The sequence below is a fragment of the Manduca sexta genome, chromosome 11 (assembly GCF_014839805.1).
Source record: "Manduca sexta isolate Smith_Timp_Sample1 chromosome 11, JHU_Msex_v1.0, whole genome shotgun sequence".
In the NCBI taxonomy this organism is placed as follows: domain Eukaryota; kingdom Metazoa; phylum Arthropoda; class Insecta; order Lepidoptera; family Sphingidae; genus Manduca; species Manduca sexta.
In genome coordinates this window covers 3,262,307-3,278,680 of record NC_051125.1, presented here as the reverse complement: position 1 = coordinate 3,278,680, position 16,374 = coordinate 3,262,307, and the positions used below count along the sequence as shown (strand labels likewise).

Below are 16,374 nucleotides of genomic sequence, written 5' to 3'. Positions count from 1 at the left end.
ATAATGTGGTATGGCTATATTAGAATTCGTATATGTCTCGAGTCATGTTCGCGACATATAAGAATAATAATCTAAATTCATATCCTAAGCCCATATTTATGAAGTGTTCTAATGTTCTTTGTTTTTGTCATATTTTATTAACCGACTTCAAAAAAGGATGAGGTTATCAATTCGACGCGAATTTTTTTTTAGCTTAACTAGCTATTTTTATTAGGCACCAGCTCCAAAGTTGGTATCCTATTATATGAAATTATTTTTTGGTTTTGAGTGGTTTTTGAAGGAAGTTTAATTTTTTGTTAAAATTATTTTGATAAGTCTCATAATGCCTGGATGTGAAACCAAGATAGATGAACTGACATTACGTATTATATACTTTTTAATATAACAAGTAAACTACATAATAATATTGATGGCCGTACCCTTATCTGATATAGATTCGGATGCGTGAAAATTAATTTCATGGAGTTGCATGAAATACATCATTCAGTAACATTATCGTCGGTTTCCATATCACTGAGCCTGATGCCCACTCCCACAAGAGCTCTGACTAAGCTCCAATCAATCGACTAGCCTATAGATATCTATGTGCCGAGAGGTCTTCTTACATTGGCACCCTTCTCAATCAATTTACGGTGACCTGCGTCTCCCCCCTTCTGTCATGTTTGGGGATACTTTGGGGATAAATGGAGTATAATTTGAGAGGTCTAAGTATGCTGGTCATTTTTGGCATGTCTGTGTGTGACGTAGGAAATGAAGTGAAATTGATGGGAACCGTCATTGCCAGTGGTCAGTGGATGTTTTGTCGGTTCGTCAAATAAATTAAATTCAGGTACGTAATGGGTTTCGATGTGTGTTGACGTCGATTTTTCTCAGTTACAGGGAAATGTTGGCGTTACTTTCGTCTCTTTGGTGGTATTTTTGTTCTTTGTTTTTTCGGGTCGTGTGTTTTTTGAAATTATTCGTAGTGTTCAGTATAAGTTGTTTGTGTTTTTTTTTACTGTTTATAAATAAGCTCGCATCGAACGAAATTTTGGTTGCTTGTTATTTTTTACAACCACGCGTTCTCTTTAACAGTAATTGTTATATTTTAGTCAATTTAACTATTAACAGGTTTCGGTATCTTTTAGTAAAAACCATACAAAAATGCGTTCACTAGATTTTGAGAAAATCGATCACATACAGACAGACAGATTTTGGGGGCTTTGTTTTTTAATATTTATAGATTGTAAACACAATTTCCATCCACAAACTATTCCATTGAAAATAATGAACGTCGCAAAATTCTTCAATATTCAAATCCTATGCAAACGGAGCGCACGAATGAACGAGTCACATTAAAATTCCATGTAACGGGAGATAAATCTTCACGGCATTACCCGCCGGGGGCGCGCAGGACAGGTGTTGTTATTTTTATTCCGGAAATTGGGCGACCACTTTAATTTTGGATCCATTACTTTGATACATGCATCCTCCCGGGCGGACCGGGTTAAACACGGTGTAGCCACGACGACTTATCTTGTTTTTGTTTTTAAATTATGTTTTGTATAGTCCATTGAAATGATCAAAATGTGTATAATACGATGTGTAAATAAAAACGGTATTTTATTTAACTTTAGTACTCTCACGCCATATTATGTAAATCATTTAACAAAGCTAGCAACACCTCTGCCTACACCCGGAATGGAACAAATGCATGATAGAACGCAGTCAATAATTGTGCATAAATTATTTAATTGCATTACTAAACCAGTAATGACATTTGGAACCATTTTTAGACCTACATAAATATCATATTCATAAACACACAATTATTTCAAATTCGGTAATAATGAAATGTCACATCACCCAATGCTACCAGCCATAACGCTGCGTGAGTGAGAAAAGGATAGCGCAATAACCCCACCACGCCCCCACTTTTCTCACAAAAATATATCAAATATGAATAACAATATTTTTCAACCAATTTTGATGGTGATTTCACAGAATAATTTCTTTTTAATTTTTTCTGTTATACATAAAATAATATACTAAATCAAACCCTATTGCATGAAGCCATCCAAGCAAAGGAAAAATTGCGTTCACAACGTCCGCTTAACAAAACGACGCGTAACTCTACTTAACCCTTAGTTCTTTTGTGAGCCAAAATGACGTCATTCGGCTGCACCGTTTAGCTCCTTTTTGAAGGCTGGTACTGAACACGGAAGCGTTTGTTTATGGGATTTATTTCCGGTTTCAGGGGCCCGGTTAATTTATTTTGTGAATACAAATGAAGTGTCTGTGGAAAATTGTGTTATTGTACGGTTTCAGTTTGAAAAGAGAAGACTAAGTTCAAATTTGTTGGAAATGAAACATTGATGATGATTGCAAAGAGTTTAAATTCGTTTAGAATATCTATCTTGGAATGCAATGGCAAAGCTTCGAATTTCTATGAGATTATTACTTCAAATAGGCAAATTCTGTAGAGTCAGCAAAATGGTCTGTATGTAGATAGGTGACATTTTCCGAACGGAACCCGGTACAACACATAGGTACTATATGTATAAATGCAGTCTGCAAATCGTTCTAATGATAATTCTACATAAACTAAAGACGGCAGGTCTCGGTATATATGGTCCGTGGTCCATTCGCTACTGCTGTACGTATGTACTTACGATCTGGTGGTCTCACTGCCCAGGAAAAACAGATTTCCCCGACCACCAAACCCTTTCGTAGGTCATTAAATTTAATTGGGTTTATGGCTTAACCGAAAGTATTTTAACGACTTGATAAATTTTTAAGTAGAGTTTTTTGTAAATCTGCCAAATGGGTAATTTTGGCAGTAAAAACTTTTTTATGCATTTCAACCATAAATAATTATATTATTAGGCGCATGTGTTTCTGAGATATGGTTTTATTTATTGTCTTGTTTAACACAAATTAATTAGAATAGGTATTGTAGGAAGTAGGGTAACAATACAAAAAAAAAAGAGTAAATACAAAATAATGAAAATAGAGAGCATGAATCTAATTATGTAGTTTATGACAATGAATACATATATCTACAAAAATAGAATAATCTAGAACAAAGAAAAAAAATGATGCAATATTAAAATTATGACGTAATAACTCATATGACACACAATAATTTGGATCGGTCTTATCTATGCTATATTTAGTAAGGTATGATGCAATATGTAAACTATGATGTAATTTCTAGGAGTATAACAGTAATAAAGTATCCAATAGCTAATTTCGCCATCACTGCTATAAGCAGAGTGGCGCAGTGGAAGCGTGCTGGGCCCATAACCCAGAGGTCCGTGGATCGAAACCACGCTCTGCTATTAAATATTTTTTTTATTTTTACGCAAAATTAATTGCTTTATGTACGTTTTAACAATTTATTTATTTTCGTTAAATTAATTTAGAGCTAAATTTTCAATCATCATAATATAAAAGTTATTTGTATCATAAAATACAAATGAAAATGTCTGTTGTAAGAATACTATTCATCAATAATTGATTCACTCCTATATTGTCAGGTTATAATTTATTTGGTTTATAATTTTTGTTTGACGATTGAAAAATCACCCCTTAAAGACTTAAATTTATTTGCAGCTACAGTTAAAAATTAATAATTACATAAAAAAGGTGCTTCCGGATGAGCAAAAACGTGAACAATTGCTAGCATTGAGTAGATTGCGTTTTATTTTTTTCTGTCAAATTATATTTTTGAATACATATCCAGTTACCGGGTTAAAGCTTTATGTTTGTTACTAACACAAGTAGTAACACAGTGAGAGCTAAGTATCAGCTAATTAAGATTATCGCCACCTGCTTGAAATATTTTGCAAAAATTAAAACATGAGGACGAACTTACTTTTTTTTTGTTGTTCATACATCGTGCAAATATTCATTTGTAATTTTTTATGAACGGTCTCTACGAACATAAATTTCAAATTATCAATGGCAGGCAAGGTAATGGGACAAAATTCATCGGAATTAAAATCTTAAAAATCAATTAATATATACCGACAATTTTGTATTCCATCTTGTGAATCCATCGGAATTAATATTTTCAAAATCAACCAATCTACCCTACCCTAGAATCCTGTTTGAGAAATATCCTATATAACGAAGGGATTTTTAATCTAATTATAAGTGGCTTGATAAAACACGTTGTTCTAATTCTCATACTACATATTTTAAAGAAAATTTAAGTTCAAAAGCCACGAAGAAACCGCAATAATGCTATACAAATAACTCTAACAAAGTGTCGACGGGGTCATAAGTTAGCCGGGTAAAGGTCCTGTGCAATATTTTATAGCTTCCACAGCAAATGAAGTAAACAGCTTAATAGCTCTGTGTAGCTAATTGGGATACCCTTTAGTGCTAGCAACTCTAAAATATTGCCTCGCGAGGTTCTCAAGACACTATAGCCTCGCGCAAAATTGTTAAAGCCAACTTAAAACCAGGCAATAAAGTGAGTTATGAATTTTTAAGTGGCCATTCTGTTAAGTTGATTTAATAAAATGGAATTAAAAAAATGAAAAATGTTTTTTATCCGTCCTTTGCGACATTGGAATGCCGCAGTGTGAGGAAATTCCAGCTGCTGGTAACATTTAGTGTTAACATTTAATGAATGTTTAAGTTAAATAATATGGGCTTAGTTATTTTCTTGGATTGTTTTATTAAACATATTTTGATTTTCCTATAGGAAAGTTAAGACAAATCTAAATGTAAAAAACGGTTTAAAAACGTGATTGAATAATAACCTACTGTGAAACTGGTAATAGCGGCGATAGCCTAGTTGGGTATGGAACGGACTGCCGAGACGAATGTCCGCAGGTTCAAATCCCAAGGGCACACACCTCTGACTTTTCTAAAAAATCATGTGTGTATTCTTTGTGAATTTATCGTTCGCTTTAACGGTGAAGGAAAACATCGTGAGGAAACCTGCACATCTGAGAAGTTCTCTATAGGAATTTCGAAGGTGTGTGAAGTCTACCAATCCGCACTAGGCCAGCGTGGTGGACTAAGGCCTAATCCCCTCTCAGTAGTAGAGGAGGCCCGTGCTCAGCAGTGGGTGAGTATATAATACAGGGCTGATATTATTATTATTATAAACTGGTAATAACTACCCTAAGACAAAATTTCAAACGATCCCCTCTACACTTAGCTAGCTAAATCTGTGCAGTGTTTAACTATTGTGAAATATAGCTTCCGTTCACAGTTCAGTGTTGGCTTGATTTTCGTCTATGCAATATTAACGTTCACTCACTTAGCTTGCAGGCTGCGCAGATGTTCTTGCATCCTAAGTTTGCACTGATTATATTACACCAGAAGTTAGGGTATGAACGGATTTTGGTTTCTCATATTAGGAACAATGTTGATGTTTTCAAGTTTGTAAATTATGCTCGCTTAAGATTTTGCACGTTAATTTACCTAAACATGAATATTATGACTAGATGCTACGTTAACAAATTTGTTTGTCGAATTTTGTTTCCGATATTTGGTACAATGTTGATGTTTGTAAGAGATTTTGCTCGTCATATTATCTTATATCGTATGATGAGTGTTTTCAAGTATATAATTTAATAAAAAAAGCTTTTATATTGTATCCTATATTACAGGCCGTGATTCATCTCACAAAGTAATCCTTAAAAAAACATTTCAAAGAGTTGAAGTGTTCCCTACGGACACTGTTTCTATCTAAATCTAAATCCTGGCCAATTATATAAAAAAAAAAACAGGTATAGCTTATATTTCTCTGTGGTATTCATTAAACATAGATCAACATAGCTCTTATGTTGTAAGCCATAAAGGTTCCATTAAATAAACCCGTCAACAAACAATTCAAAATTAGTAAAAGAATCCTGGTCTTTGCAATACGAGCAATGCGTGAAGGGTGAAATTGGGGTTAACCAAAGCGTGCCGTTGCTAGGCAACCATGACACGGGCTTTCATCATTAGGTACAGGGGGCTGTTTAAAGACCTCATTGATAATTGGTATTTTATCTAAATTGGTGAAATCTACTGCTGAAAAATTGCGAATATATTTTATTTTGCACACGTATTCCCTTGTACGTGTTTGTGTTACATTGAAAAGTAATTGAAATTGTTATTACGTAGCCAGGTGCGATAGGGTCTTCTGAGAATTAGTCAATGTAGGCTTTGTTTTAAACGCTATGTGTACCTTGAATGCAGGTTTTTAGTTTTCTTACTTTTTTGATCCTATTAGATTGTTTCGAGCGATTAAAATGTACCATATTTGTAGTTAACTTCATCTACCACACCAACAGATTGGTACATCCGGGAAAAGCTGTATTACTAGAAATTAATACAGGTAACGTTCTTTAATTTTACATATTGTCCGGCTGAGGTGGTCGCCAAGAGCTCAAAATGCATCCATTTCCAAATCTCTTCGTAAAAATTGGCAACACACCCACTTTTCCACGGTCATCACTTACCATCAGGTGGCGTTCACTGGCCTGCTTTAAAAAATATATTTAATTCAGTCGTAAACACTCATAGTGCTTGCAGCTCGCACGTGTTGCGATGCTTCTCCACATTTTTTCACACTAATTGCTCCGGCTTGCAACCGTGTGCAACTGGTTTGGTTGTCCGCCAACCACTATTTTCATAAAAACCACCCATTACCCTACAAAATTAAACTTTAACCCCTTCAACATAAGGTTTAATGTCTTTTGTTTGCGGCAATGTTCGAATTTGTCCACTCTATACCGAATAGTCCATACAGGGAGACGGGATATAACGGCATTAATTAAATTAATGGATCCAGCCTGCAGATAGTCGACATTTTTCCAACTAGCGTTATTTTCATTTCCCATTCGATTCCTGTTTGCAAACTTGTTAAATGAACATCGAGTTTATGATTAATTATTCTTCGGAACATACAGATTTCTTTTGGTATATTTATACCAGATGTGATTGGAAATAATTATATTATATACCTTGTAACTGATAGATTAAGTTTTAAATTTGGTTCGGTTTCAAGTGATGTCAACTATGAGGCAACTCGACGATGACTCTAGTTTCCTTCTCATGAAATTGCAATTAAATATATAAGAAGACGCAGACCGATAACAAGAGAACAAAGCTATCACATAATCTTAATTGAGACCACTGTATTTCCACATTACTTTTGCCCATCAATTTCAACTTCTAAATTGATTTAGTCTGAAATTATTACACAAACCATGCAAATAACTATAACCCCGAATTCCTTATTAATTCAGAAGTACTTTAATATAATACGGTTTATGACTGCCGTGCATTTCACGTGGATGTAAACCGACTATGCGACTAAGTGAGCAATAAAATTAAACGACATTGTGTGAAATTGTATTAATTTTGAAGGCGGCTGTCGGCTTTTGAATTACGCCGTTCTAGTTTTGAACCTTTGAACGGTTTTTGGTTTAAAAATATTTGCTAAGGTAAAATTGAATTGAATATTTACCTCTGGTCCGCCTGAGAGTCTGCCTACCCAGGCGGACCTACCCAGGTACCGCCCCAATGTAACTACTGGACATAATAAGACTTAACATCTCATGTCTCAGGATGGCGAGCGCGGTGGAATACCAAATAATACATTGTAATTCTTGAATTACAACGTATTATTGGTGTATACACCTTGGTGTTGAATGGTGTTTTTTCTGTTTATCTCGTATCGCTTACCATCGGGCGAACGGTAAGCTCAATGACTACAAGTCAATTAAAACAATAAAAAAAAATGTTCAGTGTTTTGAGTACTCAGTTTTAAAGATTCAAAAGGTATAAGGTATCCCAATGTTTTATAATAAAACATTAAAGGATATTCCTTAGTAAATTTATCTTTTTGTGGCAAGCAGTTTTATATAAATAAATCTTGGGTTTACTCACCATTGTCTAATATCTGACGAAGAAAATTCCTTCGTTATGCTACACAATTCTTTATAATTTTAAGTTGTGGCTTACAAATAAAAAAAAATAATAAACACTTTTAAATTATACTCTTATAAATTCTATTCACGAAATAGTTTAGAGAAATAGCCAGTAGCTATAAAGCTGTCATCTGTACCATGTTCTTGTTAACATTTATTATATTTTAAAAGTATTGATTATGTAACTGATATATTTATGAATGGTGTACTTAAAATGTAGACGGGATTAGCTCAAGGTCCGCGTCGCGAGCGGCGTGCGTGGGCGCATAGTGAGAGTTCATTCATAGTTGCGTCTCATGTAATGAAATACAGTATTGTACCACGTTTTATTTAAACTACTTATATTTTACAATAATTTGATATACAACACGTTAGGAATACAGTTTTTGGATTTTTAATATCTTACTTTTGAGATAGATCTTCAACTACTGGTAGATGAGAGAGTTTGAACCATAATAATTTGCAAAGCTTAGTTAATTTACGTATGTATACCTTGCTAAAATTTTGAATTTTGTGCTAATGTTTAATCGAAATAAATTTTTATTAATTTATAGAGATTTTGAATAATAAAAATTTAAACCAATAGAAGCACAAAAATTTAAATAGATATCCTGTAATATAAAAGAGATCCGATTAACATGGTAGTACTACTTAAGAAGTGTGACATTGTGTTAATGAAAATACATCCATCTATCCGCCTCCCTAGTTTCGTTCCAAGACGAAACCCGGGAACCTTAAGCTGGAAAAAACGTAAACAAATCACCCACACTCACATTCCATACGTTAGTTTACGTTCTTTTTATTATCGCGAGTATGAAACGAAAGTGCTTGTGGCATTAGCGTACTGTTTAACTTTAGTACGTAATGTTCATTCTACTTTTACGCCGCTGTATTGCCAAAGCAAACAATACTTTATTTCAATGTGTTTGGTTATAATATTGATTGTAGAGTATTCTAAGGTCGTCTAGTACAGGTTATTGGATAACCGTGTAGTGGGCGCTAGAGTATTGCATTACACCAATGAATCAGTGGAAATATTTCTAATTGTGAATGGTTGTTAACCACTGTTTGTTTTGATTCCGGTCCAAAATGTATTAAACAAGAATTTTACGATTTTATTTATTTAAATATCTTATAGCTCAGAGTTAAGCTGATATTTCAAGTGTGAGATGATGGTGTATTTTAAATAATATACTTTTGAGGGTTACTAAATAACCTAAACTCATTAAATTTTCTGAATTCTTTCATCTTTCCAAAGTTTTAAAGACGAAAATATACTAATACTACCCATCCAAAACCTTGAATTACAAAGTATTGTTTGGTATTCCACTGCGCTCGCCATCCCGAGACATTAGATGTTAAGAGTTATTATGTCCAGTAGTTACACTGGCTATAATGCCCTTCAAACCGGCATACAAGAGTGATTAAACGCTGCTGCTTAGCGGTAGAAATTCTACGATCTATGCTGCCACCAAACCATCGCGACATGTATAACATATATTAATTAATTATATCCAAAACCACTGCATCTAAACTATAATTGATAGACCCCCCATTGATGAATTCGAAACCAGAAATCATTATGGAGCGCAGTACGTACGAATCAAACCCTTTATTACTTCATGATTAATGCATAGACAATTTGTCAATGCATCTGGGAGTCGATCGACAGATGTGACTCCTTCGCTTTTCATACGGCTGTCTAATGCTGGAGTCAATAATGCCATTAATTATCGCGTTAAGTCGCTGTAGCATCGACTGTGATTTTTTTACAAGGGCTTTTATTATGACTGCCTAGGGGTAGGTGTATTGGTTGTGTGGTGGGATTATTGCTTTGACGTCTCGGGTTCGAATACCGGGTCAGGCAAAGTGATATGAGGTTTTTTCTCATCGATATAATCTTGTTCCAGCCGTTCTGTTCCAGCTTGAAGGTCATTGTAGTTAACATAATTACAGAGCATTATGAAACTTATCACATATATGTATTTTTATAGGATATTAGCTATCGCCCGCGGCTCCGCATCTGTGAAAAAGTTTTTGCGAGATAGATATTTTCCCCTAATATAAAACAGCACTCGGGGTAATATAGTTTCCTATTAGTGAAAAAAAATAAATCAAATTCGGTTTATTAGTTCTTGAGACTAGCGAAACGAACAAACTTTTCAGCTTTATATATTAGTATAGATTATAAATAGGAAAGATAGTGATATTTTTTGTGTTTATTAAACGCTTTAGCCGCTGAACGGATTTTGATGAAATTTGGCACACGGATAGACTATGTCTGGATTAGCATATAAACTTTATCCCACTAATTATCTCCCGTAGCAAGCAAATTCGCGAGCACCTCCTAGTTTGTATATAAAAAACACAAATACGTTGCCATGCTTTTTAAAATATAAAATGTTTTATAAACCATTAAATAACTAGATACTAACAAACTACAGATGTCCTCATTTTTATTACATAATACGAATAAAGAAAAGTTAATTATTTCACTCGAAACCTTCACAAACAGATATAAAGCTGAAACTCCCAAACCGAAATTAACTGGCACGCTCATTTAATTCCATCGTAGTTGGAGACTCTGATTCTACCAGTCAGCCATTATTAAACGCGAATCATTTTAATTTAACAAGTGTTTTGTGTTTTACAAAACTCTCAAAGTTGTTTGTAAAACGTCTGAGTTTAAATGGTCATGATGGTATTAATTTGCTTATACTTGGACTAAATAAAGACTATTTTGCAATATCACAGTCTAAGTACCCTATACATAAGGCATATTATAAAATTCTTGCGATGTAAATCCATTGTGCAAACCCAATACATAATGCGACAGGTACATTACTCGGAAAATGTGAAAGAGCTTTAGAATTATACGAGATACGATAAAGTACTTTCCAAGTTACACATGCAAATGAGAAATAGAGTTAGAACAATGGAAGTGCATGTCTCAGTGAAAAATGTGTCAACTTTTCCCCATAAAAGCCCATATGTTTTAAACGAAACATGACTTGGCGTCCGCAGGCGGGCATCGTAGCTAGATGGTAGCGCGTAGTACATGGCGTAGGGCCCGTAGCCGGCGGGTGCTATAGTAACGGACATCAGTTGCCGCCGCGGTCGCGAGCCGCGTAGACGCGTCGCTACGACGACCCGCGCGCACAACGTGGGTACATTCTACCCCGCAAGTATTTCCCTTTATATTTTCGTGCATCTCAAAAGCCATTTTAATGAATGCCGCGGGTTTTTTGAAACCAATGTCGCGTTCGACCCGCCGTGCCCTTTCACGTCTAAGTGTTTATGTTAATGCGTTTTTTAATTTGCAAAAAAATCGTGTGTAACGTGTGTTGTGCGTTGTAATTATGTTAGTGTTCCTGCGAGGTCCGTAGCCCGGCCTTTGTTCGCTCGTAGGCATTTCGTAGGCTTTAGTGTGGCATAGATATTCATCGTTTCAGTTTGCATGTGTGGGTGTTGTAAAAAACTTTTATTCCAGTTGTAAAATTCAATCGTGGCCTCTCGCAGTGTTACAATAAACGCTGTTTTTATTGCGTGGATATATCGGAAATGTTATCTGGAAAAGGAATATTTTTATTTGTATCCGGAGAGTTTGTTTGAAGATAAATGAGTGTGTTGGTGAAAGGGATGTGGAAGAATGGGGAAAATTGTGTTCGAGCGTACGTATTAACCCTTTGAAGTGTGCGTAATGATATGTGTTTCCGTTTTTATTTAGAAAAGTGTAGTTTTTATTTCGGTGTAATTTATTCAAGTGTTCCTGGTAAGTGTTATTAGAAGGAATATAATTGTATTATGCTTGGACGTCATAATAACCAGTTGGTCATATTTTCTTAAAAATAGGAGTAACATTTCAGAAATTAAAAAAATATTTATTTACTATTAAATATCTATTAATTATATATTAGGTAAAACTTTACCGAAATAGCTGGAATGGTTGTATTCGAGGTCATAATCATTTTTACCTTCGACCTTATAATTACACTCAACAGATTTAAATTACATTTAACATATTTATTGTTTTTAAACCAAGTTGAATAAACAATAACATGTTTATAAACAGTTCATAGTTTATTCTTTATTATTTTGTGATTACAAATTCGATTTGTATTAAATAAACTTAATTGCAGTCACTTGTTAATATCAATTTCTCTACATGTTTATATAACAAGTTTACTCTCACGATATCTTTGATACTTTTTTGCATAACACACTCTAGTAATAGTATTTTATTGGTCAAATTTTAGTTTTTATTTTTAGAAACACAGACTAATATAATTTTAATTACATAACTACATAAATATACGAATTGCTTATAATATCTGCATATATGTTATAATTTAATGCAAGTTACAACAAAATCGGCCGAATAATTAATGTAATGATTTAGAAATAATATACAAATAAATAATAAAAAACATAAAAAAATTGCGTATATACAGGCTGATTTAAACTATAATTGATACAGGTTAGATATAAAATTAAAATTAAATATTACGATTTGTAATAATATACAGAATGGTTAAAATATTTATGGCCATTGTTGGATAATCATTACTCAATGGTAGTGATATTTACTTCTTGTGTAGAGCCTTAATGTAGAAAAGTGTGTATTGGTTTTAATAGACAATAAACTGGTTAAATTTACCAAAAAAAAACTAGAAGTCTACATTTTTAGAGCTTTGCAAGTATATGCTTTAGTGGTACGATATAGTTATTTGATTGAGAATAAATATATTTCTTTCATAGAATCATTGAAATTTTTAAACATATCCTGTACGGAAATATAACACGTAGAGACATTTATAATTATAGATTTATTTTATTTATTACTTTTAGTAAGTGCAGTCAAAGTAAATATATAAAAAACGACGAACTTTATAATTATGCTACACAACAAAAAATAAACTACTTTAAGGCGATACCTCAAGGTCCATTTTCATACATTTTGTTTCGGCTTTAATCTGGGTAACTAAACAAGTATTAGCAAGTAAAGAATTTAAATTCACGTCTAGTTAGTGATTAGTTCTCGCAGTTGAAAGAAAAATGTAAAAATAATTAATAATCATGGATATTTCTGCCTTTAAAATTTCGTCATATTAAATTTTAAAGGCCGAAATATCCATTATTATTAATTATTTTTACGTTTTTCTTTCAACTGCGAGAACTAATCACTAATTAGACGTGAATTTAAATTCTTTACTTGCCAATACTTGTTTAGTTACCCAGATTAAAGCCGAAACAAAATGTATGAAAATGGACCTTGAGCTACCACCTTAATACAGTACTTCTTAAACCTTATCACATGCAATTTTGTGCAATGTATACAATATCATGGTACGCGACTGCGATTTACGATATTGGTATAGGCGCGGTTTAAAGTGGCGTGCACAATACACTACACAGCACTAGCTTTGACATATTAACGTTCGTGAGCTCCTCCTGTGTGTACTCCGCTGACAATAGAAGCCGCTATCTGCAGTCTAGTATATCGTTTCATAATACAGCGTGCAAAGTACAGGTTACTGGTATTCGGTTAAGTTCGAAATTCAAAACATTGCAATTGATTCCATAACACACATTGAATAATGTATAATGCAGCATTGAGGTTACCGACATTTGGTCGAGTTCTAAATTCAAACTTTACATTATTAAATTCGTGCATAAAGCATCCATACACTACATAGTATTGAGGTCATTGGCGTTCGGATAAGTTGTTCGAAATTCAAAACCTTTAATTGATTTTATGTACCATTTGTACTAAACAGTATACGATTTCGATTTACAAACGGTATAGGCTCAGTTTAACTCTTGGTCTCTCGTGGCTCGCCGGCGAGCCAAGACAGCTACATGACATTTGCGTGTGTCACGGGATTATAACCTTATATACTACATAATAAGGTTATTTTTCCGTCACACGCGTAGCTGTTTGACAAGTCATGACGGGTTAAAGTGGCTGTACGATACGACACTGGCTTTGACATATTAAAGTTTGAGCGCTCCCTCTGTGTGTACGCCGCTGACAATAGAAACCGCTATCTTCCCCCCGGTATATCGTAGCATTCACTATTATACACCTAGTACAGTGGGTTCACTGGCATTCGGTTGTGCTGTTCGAAATTCAAACAATTCGAATTTCAAATTCGCTGTGTTAAGTATCATGACAGAGGTGTAAAAACATTTTGAATTTTCTCTATTTCGAATAGTTATGCGAATATTTGAATTTTAAATCGTCTGTGGTACGTAATAGTGGTGAAATTGCAAATGTTTAATAAACTGAGCAAACTTCTTGTTCATATTGATAGTGACAATTGTGATAATATTTTTTGATTTCCTATTTTTTTTTTAAATGTCCTAGAGATACGTACAGAGAATATTATATGTATACTTTATTTTCTTGCGTTATAAATGTGTTAGTTTCATAACATTTTTAATTTCTTTTGCCGTATTGTTAACCAGCCTTACCAAATGCAATAAAACGAACACTAAGTATAATCTATTCTTTATTTTTATTCTGTTATTCGCAATAGACTTTGCCGCATCACTAATGACTATGCGGTTAGGTGATTAAGGCAAGGGATTAGGAGCGAGAAAATGACCTTATTATTACTGTTTAGTGTCTTTTTTGCTACTACATTGTGTAATGCACTGTACTTATTATGGCTAATATCTCTGCATCTGAGTTTAGTATTTCAAATAGGCAATTGTTACCAGACTACCGACCGATAATAGCTTAGTTGGGAATGGTGTGGCGAGACGAAGGTGAACAGATTCAAAACTCAAAACGCAAACCTCAGACGGAGAATTTTTTTCCGAAATAAATATTTGCCTAGAATAAAATATTACTCAGGAGTATTGTAGTTTCCCATCAGTGAAAAAAAATCAAAATCGGCTTAGTCGTTCCTGAGATTAACGCGTTCAACAAAAATACAAACTCTTCAGCTTTTATGTTTATTTATTTATTTCGACAACAAAACAGATTACAATCAGTATATTATAAGATAGAAGTATATTAGGTTTTATTCTTGATTGCAGTCCTGACTATATTGCCACATCGTTATTACTTAATAACTAAATGATTATAATAAATATAAAATATACTGACTAAGGTAAAGCAGACGATGTGGGAGTTGTATCTGACTTGGGTTCTGTGGATAATCTATAGATAAAGCAGGTACTACCTAACGTCAACCCTCTAGGGGGTTGTGTATAAATTGTTTGAAAAATCCATACAACATGTTGCCCGATTGTGACCTGTCTCTCCTATACTATGGGCCATATATGGTCGATCAAGACCATGTTTTTGTTATAAGTGCATGGCAAAATGCGACTGCACCTGATGGTAAGTGGCGTGGGGTCTAATATAATGTCTTCCAACGAGAGATGATTACCCCTCGACAGTCGATACAATTATGCCGGCCTGTTGGAACCGAATATATACAGGCTGATCCCAGAACACGACACATTACGTGGGCCACATTGGCGGGTTTTAACTCCATTCTCAAGAACATGTGCTTTTTCTGTATTTTTTATTAGTACAACTATGTATGTGTAAAAACAAATAAATATCAGTAAATGTACAGTTGTCGCTGTCCGGGCGGATATAAAATATGTCCTACCACCAACATTTATCACAGATTATAATATTAAAATATAGCAAAGGAATAATTGGTCTTCCAGCCTAAACTGTTGCCATAGTATAGCGTCTCAAAAGCAAATTTCCATAATTGACGCTACATAATTAATATAGTTAGGTAATCCGCTGTCATTTTGTAATCCGAGGCGATAATTCAGGTTGAACGATACTCGGTATGGCAGACTAAGTATGTTTTATGATACTGTAATTTAGTTTCAAATTAATTTATATAAACGATCATAGCCTAGTTGGGAGTGGAACGGACTGCCGAGACGAATGTCCGCAGGTTCAAAACCCGTTAAGGTTTCGAATAATAGACTACAACAGTCTCCTTCTTTCTACCTCTCATTCTACTCCAACGTGACGTCAACACAACAGATTTTTTAAATATGTTGCAAAACATTGAAATTAAACTAATTTTCGGATTCTATCGCGGTATTGGTGTTTTATTTTCTCCCGACGTTTCGAAGACTTTGCAGCCTTCATGGTCACGGGGGGGACTGAGGTGTTGTTCATCCGCAAAGTCAAAGTTACAATATCTACCTACATTTTACAATTATACAACTTTTTAAAATTTTAGCTGTTGGTGGTCCGATCTACGCAGAATGAGCTCACAGTGTCTTGAAGTCTGGCAGCCACTGACACTGTGAGCTCATTCAAATCATTATGTTGCAAAAACTTTGTTTTTTTTTGTATGGCTACCTACGTAGTGTGATTTTCAACGAGATCCAGTCGCGGGCAACTAATGACAAATCTCACACAGAATGAGCACTTTACTGGTGGTAGGTCTCACATATGTGGGAGTCCGCC

General features: G+C 34.2%; 1 protein-coding gene and 1 non-coding gene across 6 annotated transcripts in view; both read left to right on the top strand.

The window, feature by feature from the left end:
• LOC115452964 (uncharacterized protein CG43867) overlaps positions 1-16,374 on the top strand; it is a 341,602-nt gene that overhangs the window by 187,772 nt on the left and 137,456 nt on the right. The window lies entirely within an intron of this gene.
• Trnam-cau lies at positions 3,249-3,320 on the top strand. Its single transcript has one exon. It is a non-coding gene; the product is annotated as a tRNA-Met (tRNA).